Raw genomic sequence first — 12,145 nt, forward strand, 5'->3', positions numbered from 1 at the left:
TTTGAAGGGGGATGCAAGTTCTTCAAAATTTGATGCACAGAACTGGGGTCAGGTGGGGGACAGTGTTGAGTAGCTGGTGAGTGGTTTTCAGCCTCTGTAATAATATTATGTTATGGGTCCCAGAATTTTTACCAAGCAACAAAGAAAAACTCATACAACAAAAAAAAAATACAACAAGTTCAGCAGTAATGAAGACATGGAGTGCTCAGTCCATCATCCAGATTTAATCTATTTCAAAATTCATACACTATATAAATAGCATTTCTCTGAGTGTCAGTCTTTGTTTCAGTCTCTAACTTACGTGTACAAAACATCCATGAATCCAACCGCTCTGTAATATCTCACAGAACACATTCCCAGCTGTAGCTATCAGATTGTACAGAATACTGACACAATTTCCCAGGCACGAGAGTCAGGACTCAAAATGCACGACACAGACAGGATCGGAGTAAGAGGCTTCAGGCCGGTTTAATAACAATAGATACTATTTACAAAAGGAAGAACAAAAGGCGCACGGCTCAAAAAACACAAATAATGACACTAAGGATTTTCAGTTCTCAAAAATGCAAGGCAAAACAAAACTCTCTCAATGATTATGCAATGGCAATGGTTAGACGCTGGACTGACGTAAGACATAAGACACATGACAATCTGGCACAGGACAAAGGCAGACGCCGACTATATATACACATGAGGTAACAATGAACAGGTGGAGACAATGAGGGCGGGGCAGACAATCAGACAAGAGGGAAAACACACCAGGAAGTCAGGGTCTGAAACAAAGGGGAGTTAGGGTTTCACAATAAAACAGGAAGTGCAAGACCAGACTAGATGCTAGTGAAACAAACAGCTTAACAGACACGACAACACATAACAAATACAATATGAAAAAACAGTCTGAACCATTTTAACAAAATGCCATCCCAAAAATAACCCTTGCCAATTGCACCATTACAACTTAACAGTGTGGTGTGTACACAAATGGGGGGGGGGGTCTATACATGTGAAATATCTGGTTGTCACTGCTGCAGGGTCAGATGATGCAAAAGCTCTCTAATCCATACACTGAAATTTGGAGGTAATCGTTCTTTCCATTCAAGCAGAATAAGTCTCCTAGCCAGGAGCGTAGCAAAGGCTATCATGTTTTTGCTGTGGTGGTTAATTTCTTTAGGGTAGGAATTGAGCTCTAGAACAGACTCAAGGAGAGAGCTGGGCGGTGGTGATGGAAAGTAAGCTGAGTGTGAGCATACAAAGCTGCGAAGTTGCAAGTATTTGAAGAAATGAGATTTAGGGATTTTAAATTTTAATCTCAGCTGCTCAAATGATGCAAAATTATCATCAACATATAGAAATTTTTTTGTAACCAATCCATTCTTAGTCCAGGTATCAAAGGATCCATCTATAACAGAGGGTTTACATATATTGTTTCTTGCTATTGGGGCGTTGATTGATGAATTATTAAGTGACAGAGCTCGTCTGAACTGTGTCCAGACCTTCAAAGAATGCCTAAGCACTGGCTTCATAGAGTAACTGGATATAGGTTCAGGGGGTGGGAACTTGGAGCAAAGCCAAGCATGTAAAGAGTCGGGTCCACATGACAAGTTCTCTTACTGTAACCATTTTGTGCTGCTATCATGTATTGGGCTAAGACAATACAACATAGCACGGCTATTAGCTACCCAATGTATTAAAAGTGTTGTAATGATAGTCCTCCTTGCTCACGGTGTTGCTGAAAAATACTCTTACGTATTCGTGGTTCTTTCTTATTCCAAATGAGTGGGGATATCAGTTTATCAATGAGCAGAAAGAAGGATTTTGTCAATTGTCGTTCATTTTGGGCTTTTTCGATTTGGGCCCTATACGATATACCTTGTCCCCTCTCCACATTTCTCTCAAGTTTGAGTACGGTGTTCTGTAGACATGTCACATCGTCGGAACAGGCAGAGAGCCCTCGTTCCATATCCAGCACCGTTGTTTAATGGTGTCCAGGTCGGAGCATAGCACTGTCATGCTACTTGCGATTTCCATTTTAAGTGCTTGCAATTCTGATTTAACCACATCAAATTCCACAGCCAGCACATTCAACTCTGTTGGAACAGACCAGCTATTTCGGTTTTGAGTGAGGACAACAGATCAGCGTTCGTGTCCATCATATCGGTGTGCTCAGCTGGCTCAGACATGCTACTAGGTGTGTCATCACCTGTCTTGTTAGCAGTGGCCTTCCCTGTGTACTTGTGTTTAGGTAGGTTACTCGCAATTTAAATGAAAAAAAAGAAACCGAAAACTAGTTGGAGAGCTTTAGTGGTACTTCAGGTGATTTTCCTGTATCCTATTATTGGTGCAGGGCGACAAAAACATACTTCCACAGACATGTAGTCTGCAGAAATCAAACCACCAAACACAGCTGTCCCATAGCTTTACCATGAGGAGATTCTGTCATTTGACCTCTTCTTAACCTTGAGTGGAGTGGAGCATGTGTTCACAAACAAGAGGGAAGGAAGTTTTTCCTCGCCGCCATCGCCAAGTGCCCATGAGAAAATTGTTGGCTCTCTGTAGATAAAGAGTTTGGTCTGTACCAGTGTCCTGAGAAGACTTCTGTTGTGATTTGGTTCTATATAAGATTGAATTCAATTGAATATTTTAAGCAGATGACATGGTACATGTTTTCAACTATGTAATTTAAGTAAAGTTATAGCTGTGTAACTCAAATGATCTCATATTATTACAGAATGTTTCTTTAGCCTTGCCTTTTAGGAATCCCTTGTGAACCAAAAATTCCTTTTAGTCTTTGTTAAGATTAGGCTGGCATCAAAAGCCAGTAAGGTCCCTTAACAGAGGTGGAGAGCAGGAGGTAATGACCTCATATTTATTGGGTGCACTCATGTGATTGAATCCTGAGGGTTTTAACATGAGGTCACTTCCAAAGAACATGAATTAGTGACCCAGTGACAGTGAGTTTGTTTTCTCTGCTAAATTTGTTTGATATGACTTCTGGTATGGCGGCGCACTAAGTGGACGCACACCTCCCTCCCCTGCAAACATTTGCCAAGAAACTCACGTTCAAGTAAACTATTGACATTAAAACTCCGTGTTAACTGTGCTTAAAAGTACCATCATGTTGACTGCACCAACTAAACTCGTAAGGGTCGCGGTAAGCCATCACAACCTAAAATTGACTTCGGGCCAACTAAACAAAGTGGAGAGGCTAAAGCTCAAGCTAGCACTTCAGCCGAGGAGCCTATTAACACCGAAGATGGGTCAAGCCACGCGCTCGTTCTCGAAGCAATCAAAGAGATGCAGGCCGACTTCTCCAACAAGTTAGACGGCGTACTGACAGCAATTGACGGTATGAGAAAAGAAGTCGGAGGATGCTTACAGCGTATGGTAAACGCCGAGACACGCATCTCTGACACTGAAGATACGGTCACCAGCCTACTTGCAAAAGTGCAAAGTCTTGAAAAGAAAAATAGGGATATGGAGGATAAAGTAATGGATTTGGAAATGAGATCCAGGAGGACTAATTTGAGACTGGGGAATTACCGGAGAATACTTAATCTTTCTGTATGAGCACATTTGACAATACAGCAGTTTTCTTGGCGAAACAATTATTATTATTTTTTTTTTCTTTTTCATTGGAGGGATTGTTTTAGGAGAAGAGGAGATTAACAACAATGGACCACTCCTCATTACTTGTGGACTGGTCATCAGCACTATCGGAGTGTGTAATAGGGAGTGAGGGGAACCAGCCATTGTGCTTAGGGGTTCGTTTTCAATTGTTGATGCAGTTTAAAGCATCCATACTCTTTGTAATGTTCTGGTTGTTTAAAGGTACATTTCAATTTACTTTCATGAGGAGACAATTCATTTTGAGCAGCTATGACCAGTGTTCTAGAAATTAAGATGACGTCGTGGAACTGTAGAGGGCTACAAAAACTTAAAAAGGTTAAACAAGTGATGGGAAGATTAAAAGACATGCAATCCAAAATCATTTTTCTCCAAGAGACACATCTAGCTTCAAAAGAGGACATAAAGATCAAAAGAAGGTGGCGAGGGGAGGTGTTTTCAGCACCATTTACCTCCCAGGCAAGAGGGGTTATAACTTTAGTACATAAGTCTGTCCCCCTTAAGGTGCATAAGGTAATAGCGGATAGGTTGGGAAGGTATTTGATTATTCAAGGTACCCTGCTTACAGAAACTCTAAACTTAGTCAATGTCTATGGTCCAAATAAGGATGAACCAGGTTTTTTTAATAACTTATTTTGCACCTTGTCAGCACTCACTGGCCATTATATTTTAGCTGGAGATTTTAATTGTACTCTTAATCCTATTATAGATAGTTCATCACATTTGGACCAATCTCATTGCCGGAGTAGGGAAACCATCCTACAGTTTGCTAGGGAATTGAATCTTAAGGATGTATGGAGGGACAGGAATCCTGGAGTTTCAACATATTCTTGCTTTTCTAGAACACACACCTCTTACTCACGGATAGATTACTTCCTAGTATCAGCAGGTCTAACATATAAAGTGACAGGTTGTGATTATGGCAGTATCCTCATATCAGACCATGCCCCAGCCAACTTGTTTTATATGGACCCAGGGCTGGTTCGCGATCCCCCCAAATGGAAATTTCAGCAAGAATGGCTAAAGGACAAAGACTTTATGGAATTCCTTGAAAAGTAAATTACGGATTACTTTGAATTGAATACTTCAGAAACTTCCTCCTGTATTAGATGGGAAGCATTCAAAGCTTTTATCAGAGGTCAAATGATCAATTTCACAAGCTCCAAGTCCAAGAAGGCCAAACAGAAGCTAAAGTTACTGGAATCAAAAATTAAAGCCACTGAGAATATATACTTTCAGAATCCCTGTCCCAAGCTACACCAAAGTTTACTGCTGTTAAGAGCTCAATATAATGAAATCTCAACCTCAAAAGCTACAGCTAATTTACTAAGACTTATCTGTTTTCGACCAAGGGGAGTAATCTGGGAAAATTCTGGCTTGGCGTATAAAACAAATACAACTAGAACGATCAATTACAGCTTTAAAAAATGATAGAGGAGAAACAATATCTGACCCTGCTGCAATAAATGACTCTGAAGTGAAATCTGGAAAGGCAGCAGGGCCAGATGGTCTTCCTATTGACCTTTACAAAAAATTTATATCAAAATTAAAGGTTCCCCTTTTGGAAATGTTTTCTGAGTCTGCTGAAAAGGGGATACTTCCAACCAGTCTTAGAGGGGCCCTCATCACCCTTCTCCCAAAACCTGGAAAATCAAATGATAAGTGTGAAAATTTGCGACCAATTAGCCTTTTAAATTCGGATCTAAAGATACTTTGCAAAATTCTCGCAAAGAGACTTGAGCACCTTTTGCCAAATATTATCAAGGAAGATCAAAATGGGTTCATAGTTGGACGCCAGGGATTCCATAATGTCAGAAGAGTTTTAAATATCTTGTATGAACAAAGGGGGTCTCTTGATACAGCTTTCTTGGCATTAGATGCCGAGAAGGCTTTTGATAGGGTAGAATGGCCCTATTTGCTAGAACTACTTGGTCGCTTTGGTTTGGGAGAGGGATTCTGCAATTGGGTTAGGCTCCTATATAATGAGCCATATGCAGAAATAATTACCATTAACCAATAAAGATAGGAAGAGGCTGCAGGCAGGGGTGTCCGCTATCCCCCCTTTTATTTATAATGGCTATTGAGCCACTCGCTATTGCTATAAGGGACCACGCAATGATCTCGGGTATTGAAATTGGAGGGCTTGACCATCGAATAGCTCTTAATGCTGATGATGTGATCCTTTTTCTCAAGAATTTGGAAAAATCTATCCCAACCATTTTACATCTAATTAGCAATTTCGGCTCTATTTCTGGCTACAAGATTAATAAATCAAAATCTTCCATAATGTTTTTAAATTCAGTGGAAAGGGGGAACCCACCCAAATACACCTGTCACTTTAAGAATGTGAATAAATTTACCTATCTAGGCATCCAAATTGTTCCCAAACTGGAGGATGTGGTGGACTATAATTATAATCCAATTATGACGGACATATCCAACTCAATGGAAAGATGGTCGAATCTCCAAATTTCACTTATTGGCAGAATAAATATACTAAAAATGAATGTTCTCCCCAAGGTTCTGTATTTGTTTCAGAACATCCCCTTGCCACCACCAGCAGTTTTTTTCTCTAAAATTAAAAAACAGTTTAACCAATTTTTGTGGAATAATAGGCGTCCTAGACTCCGTTTGTCCCTTTTGTATTTGCCCTTTGACAGAGGAGGGTTACAGTGCCCCAATATGCTTTTGTACTATTGGGCAACCCAATTAAGGACTATTATGTTCTATTATGCTCCAGATAAGCCCCCCACATGGAGAAATATTGAATCTCACTATCTTGGGCTTCCTCTTCCCGCATATATCTACTCTGACAAATATAACAAACTCAAGAAGATTACTCTTAATCCTATAGTTAAAAACATGATTTATATTCTGCATGTCACTCGAAGATATTTAAAAGAAAAATCCTCCCTTTCCACTTTCAGCCCAATTTGGGGCAACAACTTTTTTTCTCCAGGTAGGGCGGATTGTGGCTTTAAATTATGGGCAGACTTGGGGCTGGGACTGATCAGAGATGTTTTTGGGGTGGATGGAAATCTTTTAAGTTTTGAACAACTGATCCTTAAATTTAACATCCCCCGAAAACATTTTTTCAAATACTTACAACTTAGGAGTTTTATTCGGTCCTTTCATAAAGACTTTACACAAACCCTCCCAATGTCCACATTAGAGAATATCTAATATATATCTAAAAACCCTTTTGGTAAAGGCATGATATCTAAATTATATAACTTGCTGTTGGCAGCATCTCCTGATAACTCTAAGGCTAAGCTTAATGCATGGAGCTCTGATTTGCAGGAGGAACTGACAGTGGAACAATGGAGCACAGCTTGTAAGGTAGCCCAATCACAGACTAGTAACACACGTCTAAAATTACTACAATTTAATTGGCTAATGAGGGTGTACATTACACCAGAAAAACTTAATAAATTTAATATGCAGATACCTGATTTATGCAACAGATGCGGAGGAGATAAGGGTACGTTGTTTCATTGTCTATGGTCCTGTACCAAAGTAAATGAATTTTGGGAAGAGGTAAGAGCCGTAATACAGGAGATTTTATCAATAGAGTTAGATTTGGAACCTAAATTATTTCTTCTGGGCTTATATCCTACAGGTTTGAACATAGATAGCTGTCAAAAGCTCTTCATAAATATAGGAATATTACAAGCTAAGAGAGTGATAGCTCTGTCGTGGAAGAAGATTGGCAAACCAAGCATTGGGCAGTGGTTCAAAGAAATGTCTTTATGTTTGCCATTGGAAAAAATAACGTATACTTTAAAAGATAAGCAAGAAATGTTTCAGAAAGTGTGGGGGGGTTATATTTGGTATATTAAGAACAAAGATTTGTCTAATTTGCTGAGCGAAACTGGGACAACATAACTTCTCCCAGTACAGGACCACAATCATGAGCTGCACTTTATTTTTCTTTTCTATTTCTTCTTTCACCTCATGGACTCAATGCTGTTTTTGAATGTACCTAATGTCTGTTTATTTGTTTGTTTACCGTTAAATATGTGTGTGTAACTTTGATATATCTGCACAAAACTTCAATAAATATATTGTTTAAAAAAGAAATTTGTTTAGTTTTTTTTTTCAACATAATTTTTATTGAACTTTTTGCGCAAAGCAGGCTTGACAGGCACAATAAACAATCATAGTACTAGCACCAGTGCTCAAAATACAGGCAATTGCTAGGCATAAAGGTACAGAATACAACAAAATGAGAGTAATAGTAAATTAAATTAAAAAAGAAAGAAAAAGAAAACAGCCCACAATTAAATAAATACATAGATTGGGAGCTCTGTGGGTGCAAGTCCAGCAAGGACAGCATAAGATGTACTACATAACAATATCGCATCAAATTATGGCTCTACAGCCTTAGACCAGGCCAGACCTACAAGTCCAGACCTCATCCTACAGGATATAGATGAAATTTGTTTGATATTTAATCTGCTACTGCAATTATGTACATATGTTGCATGTCATGCTGGCAGAGACAAAACAAAGCCAGCTTTTAATAAGGTGGTTCATACACTACGGAACTTAAAATAACATTTAAGACAATGAACTATTGCATGAAAATAAGTGTAGTCAGCCTGTGAGAGGATAAACAGCCTCCGGTGCTGTTTGTCATCGAGTTTCATGCACACTGAAAATCCCCAGCTCTAAACCTGTCAATCTGGTTGTGCAACAACAAATCAAAACATGGACAGGGATAGGAGAACCATGACAACTTTAATATTAGATGGCACCCCAGTTTCCCTTGAATCATTTTCAGTGTGTCATTATCCTTGTTCTTTCAGAGGACACAGGTTCATGAAAAAGGTAGAGGATTGTGCAAACTGCACAGCTAAAATGACACTAGGTCTCCATTTGTTGCACAGAAAATGCCCCTTTAGACCATTACCAAATGACTGCAGGCAGAATATGAACTGGAGAGCTCAACAGAAACTTGAAATTCTCTCACAGCTGTGAGAAATGTAAACTCCAGCTTGCTCCTACAAAAGAATGCCACGTTGTAATGGGATATAAGTGAGCTGAGATTCCAGTCTTGGTGTCTATTGTCACTGAAGGATATAATCATGTTTAACAATAAACTATTGTTTCATGTGACACGTGAAGAGATGACAACATCCTGAACCATTTAAACAAAAAACAGTCTTTAGTGTTTGTGCTATTTTGTGTTAATTCATGTGCTCAAATTTATATTCATACATTAAACATTTAGTTGTCCATTTCATTTTTAAAACAAAATAACTTGTTGTTTTTTTACATCATAATTTTTATATTGTAAATGTCTCCTATTAGTTTTCAGCTGTTTTGGTATCGCTTTATAAATTGTTACTAATTATTCGTGATTGCTAAATTATTTATTAATGATGTAAAAAAAAGTGTTTACTAACTTCCTAATGCCAAACACAATGTTTGACAGTAATCAACTTTGGATTAGAAATGCCACATATTAAGCTTGTTTCTCTGACATTGAACATTCATCTAACACAGCTCTCTACTTCTATGCTTCAGGCAGCTTTGGGCGACAATCTCTCATCTATTAAGTCTGAAGTGCTCTGAAACTGAACTGTGTGGTACCTACTATGCATCGGGGGTGTGGCCTAAACAAAGTGTACCATAATAGAAGAAGAACAGTCTCTGTCTAACTGCACTGACAACATTGTTACACAGAGCAGAACATTTGTCTAAAGAATCAGAAGCTGTTAAACAAATGTGTGGAGTCCAGAGCTTGCGGTCAAAATATCTGGATTATTGGTCTGACCTTGCTGCCTCCGCCGCTTTCAGCATGTCTCAACCTCTGATGCAGGCTTTCACACTCCACAGACAGAGCCCACTGGGCCCTTATACCTACCACTGTACATTTATACAACACAACATACAGCATATATACTACGCTATGGATAGGTAAATGATATGCCTTAGCACATACAGTGAGCAACACAGATAGCTACAGGGTGTACACTTGCCTTACAAGTTTGCTGTTCCTTTTGCACTAAATCCATCTTCTCCCACTTACATCTATTTTTTATGCATGTCTGTGAAATAACCCCTCTGTATGACTGAGACCTAAATTTGACACCACTGCTTTGTCTAAAGTTAAGCTTGACTCTTTATGTATGTGACCTGAAACTATCTGGACCCTAATAAGCTCATGGTAATATAAAGGATATAGTCTTATTTTATTTTGTACACTATGCTATTATTATTTTTTGCCTGATCTTGTTTTGTTATTATACTGATATTTATACAGGAGTATTACTATTGTTTTGAGTGAGACATTCTGCTTTACAGTGGCGCCGGAAAAAATAGAGAAGTGGGTTAAGTAGGTGTAGATGTTGTTGAAATATGTTAACAGCAGTGCTGGCTGCTGCCTAGGAAAAAAAAAACAAATTCAAACAAGGTACAGCATCAGGGAGAATAAAGTTGCCAAACCATCATATGGGTACACCCTAAGTCCACGTTTCATTCACTTGCGTCTTTTCCTTGCATCTCTCCATGCATCCTCTGTAGGAAGGACTAGGAGGCAAGGAAAACATGGAAACCATGCACGGAGAGAGGAAACAAGGAAATATGTTTTTACAGAAATGAGACGTCTTTTCCTGAGTTTTTGGTAACAGCATCAGATAATCCAGCTGTGATCAATCAATTATAACAGCTGAGGAGACCCACAGTCATCAGTCCCAGAGCAGCAGTGTTTCCCTCTGTAGCCTTTTTAACAAACACCTGCACATGCATAACAACCTGCATTCTACATGTAGACTTTGTATTGTGTTCTGCTCAGAGCCACAGGAGCCATTTGTAATGCTTTAATACTATTTATTCATTATTTGCATCTGTATGTATTGATATTTTGGTGGTGAATTCTGTTGTCTGTGGGCCTTCTGTTGTTCAGATCTGCAATTAACATAGATTTAAATCAGAGAGTTAATCTGAAAACAGAAAGCATATAAATCTTGGGAGTGATGCATTTTCTGTCTTCACTTTGGTATAAAACTCCAATGATGTTGTGATGATGATCAGCTGCAATGTCCAGTCAAACGGTTTTTTCAAGATGAGCCAGGCCTGGTCGCCACACAGTGTTTGCTTGTGTCCAACTCGATCCTAACTTGTTCTGACATCATACACACATTGCCAACGAAAACCTCATGAGCTTGAGATAAGCACAGTTTTCATGTTGTGTTCCTTTTACATCCGAAGCCAGAGCTAGGAATGACACATCATCAGTACAAATCCGAAAACCAAGACAACAAGCAAATTACGGAGTGCTTTACAAGGCAGACATAAAAGAACAAAGGATAGAATACAATGCCAGGAGGTGTCCAGCAAACAATGTGAACTCCATAGATGGCTGGCAGACTTTCTTGGGAAGACCTGGTCTGATCAGGAGACAGAGCATTCATCCCAGTTTGGACGCAGCTCTCATCTCTAGAAATCTCACCAAACCCATGACAACCCAGAGTTGAGTCCAGGAGGCCAAGCAGCTGTCCTACATGCTTCTCTGTGCTTCCATTACAGCAGTGATCCACCCACAACCCCATAGTGACTGTGTCTGCCCCCAGTCTTCTAAATTGTGTGATTAATTCAACAGTAAACAGAAGAGGAGTTACACATAAAAAGTGGAGCTGAAACCATTTTTTATACTCAAGTATAACTCATTTGAAAGGCTTGTTTTGTCGTTCACAGCAAACCTGGAAAACACTACAGCCAGTTTGCTTTGTTATAGTGTACCGCGTTTCTGGTCCTATTATGAATTTATATCTGAAAGAGTTTTTATCAGGTTCAGTCATCAACACATATAAAGTAATTATTGTAGGTGATTTTAATGCTCATGTGGACGTTGATAATGATAGCTTTAGTACTGCTTTTATCTCATTATTAGACTCAATCTGCTTCAGTCAGAGTGGTCATGGACCTACTCTCAGTTTTGAGACCTTCTGACATGTGACACTTAATACTGCTCCTTATAGCAGAAGAGCTCTGAGGCAGTGTGTATACCATATTCAATTTTACTATGTAAATGTTTCATGTCTCATTTGTTGTCTGTTCATTAATGAAATGCTTGTATCTTGTTGTCTGGGTTTTGTGTTCGGTTTATTTTAGTTTTTCTGTTTCTCTCCTCCCCCTCCCTGTTCTCTTTTTTCTCTCTCCATGCAGGCTGTGTGGCGGGAGGCGTGGCTGTTTTGGCACTCACTCCCTCCCTGAGATTCAGCAGACGAGGCACACCTGGCTGCAATTCCCACGAATCACGCCTCCATATAAGCCCCGTCATGACTGCGCTCCTGTGCCAGATAATTGTGTTCTGTACGTGTGTGGCTTGCTGACGGGCGCCTCCGTGTGCCAGTGTTTTTCCCTTAGTTCAGCTGGATAAGCTGCCAGATCAGACTTCATTCCCATCTCCCAAGCCAGCCACTCTCCTGCCGCCACCACCTGTGCCTTTTGCCTGCCTTTTTTCATTCAAACCCTCAAACTCTGTGCCTGGATTCGCCTCTGCCTCAGTAGGTCC

The sequence above is a fragment of the Chelmon rostratus genome, chromosome 8 (assembly GCF_017976325.1).
Source record: "Chelmon rostratus isolate fCheRos1 chromosome 8, fCheRos1.pri, whole genome shotgun sequence".
Lineage (NCBI taxonomy): Eukaryota > Metazoa > Chordata > Actinopteri > Chaetodontiformes > Chaetodontidae > Chelmon > Chelmon rostratus.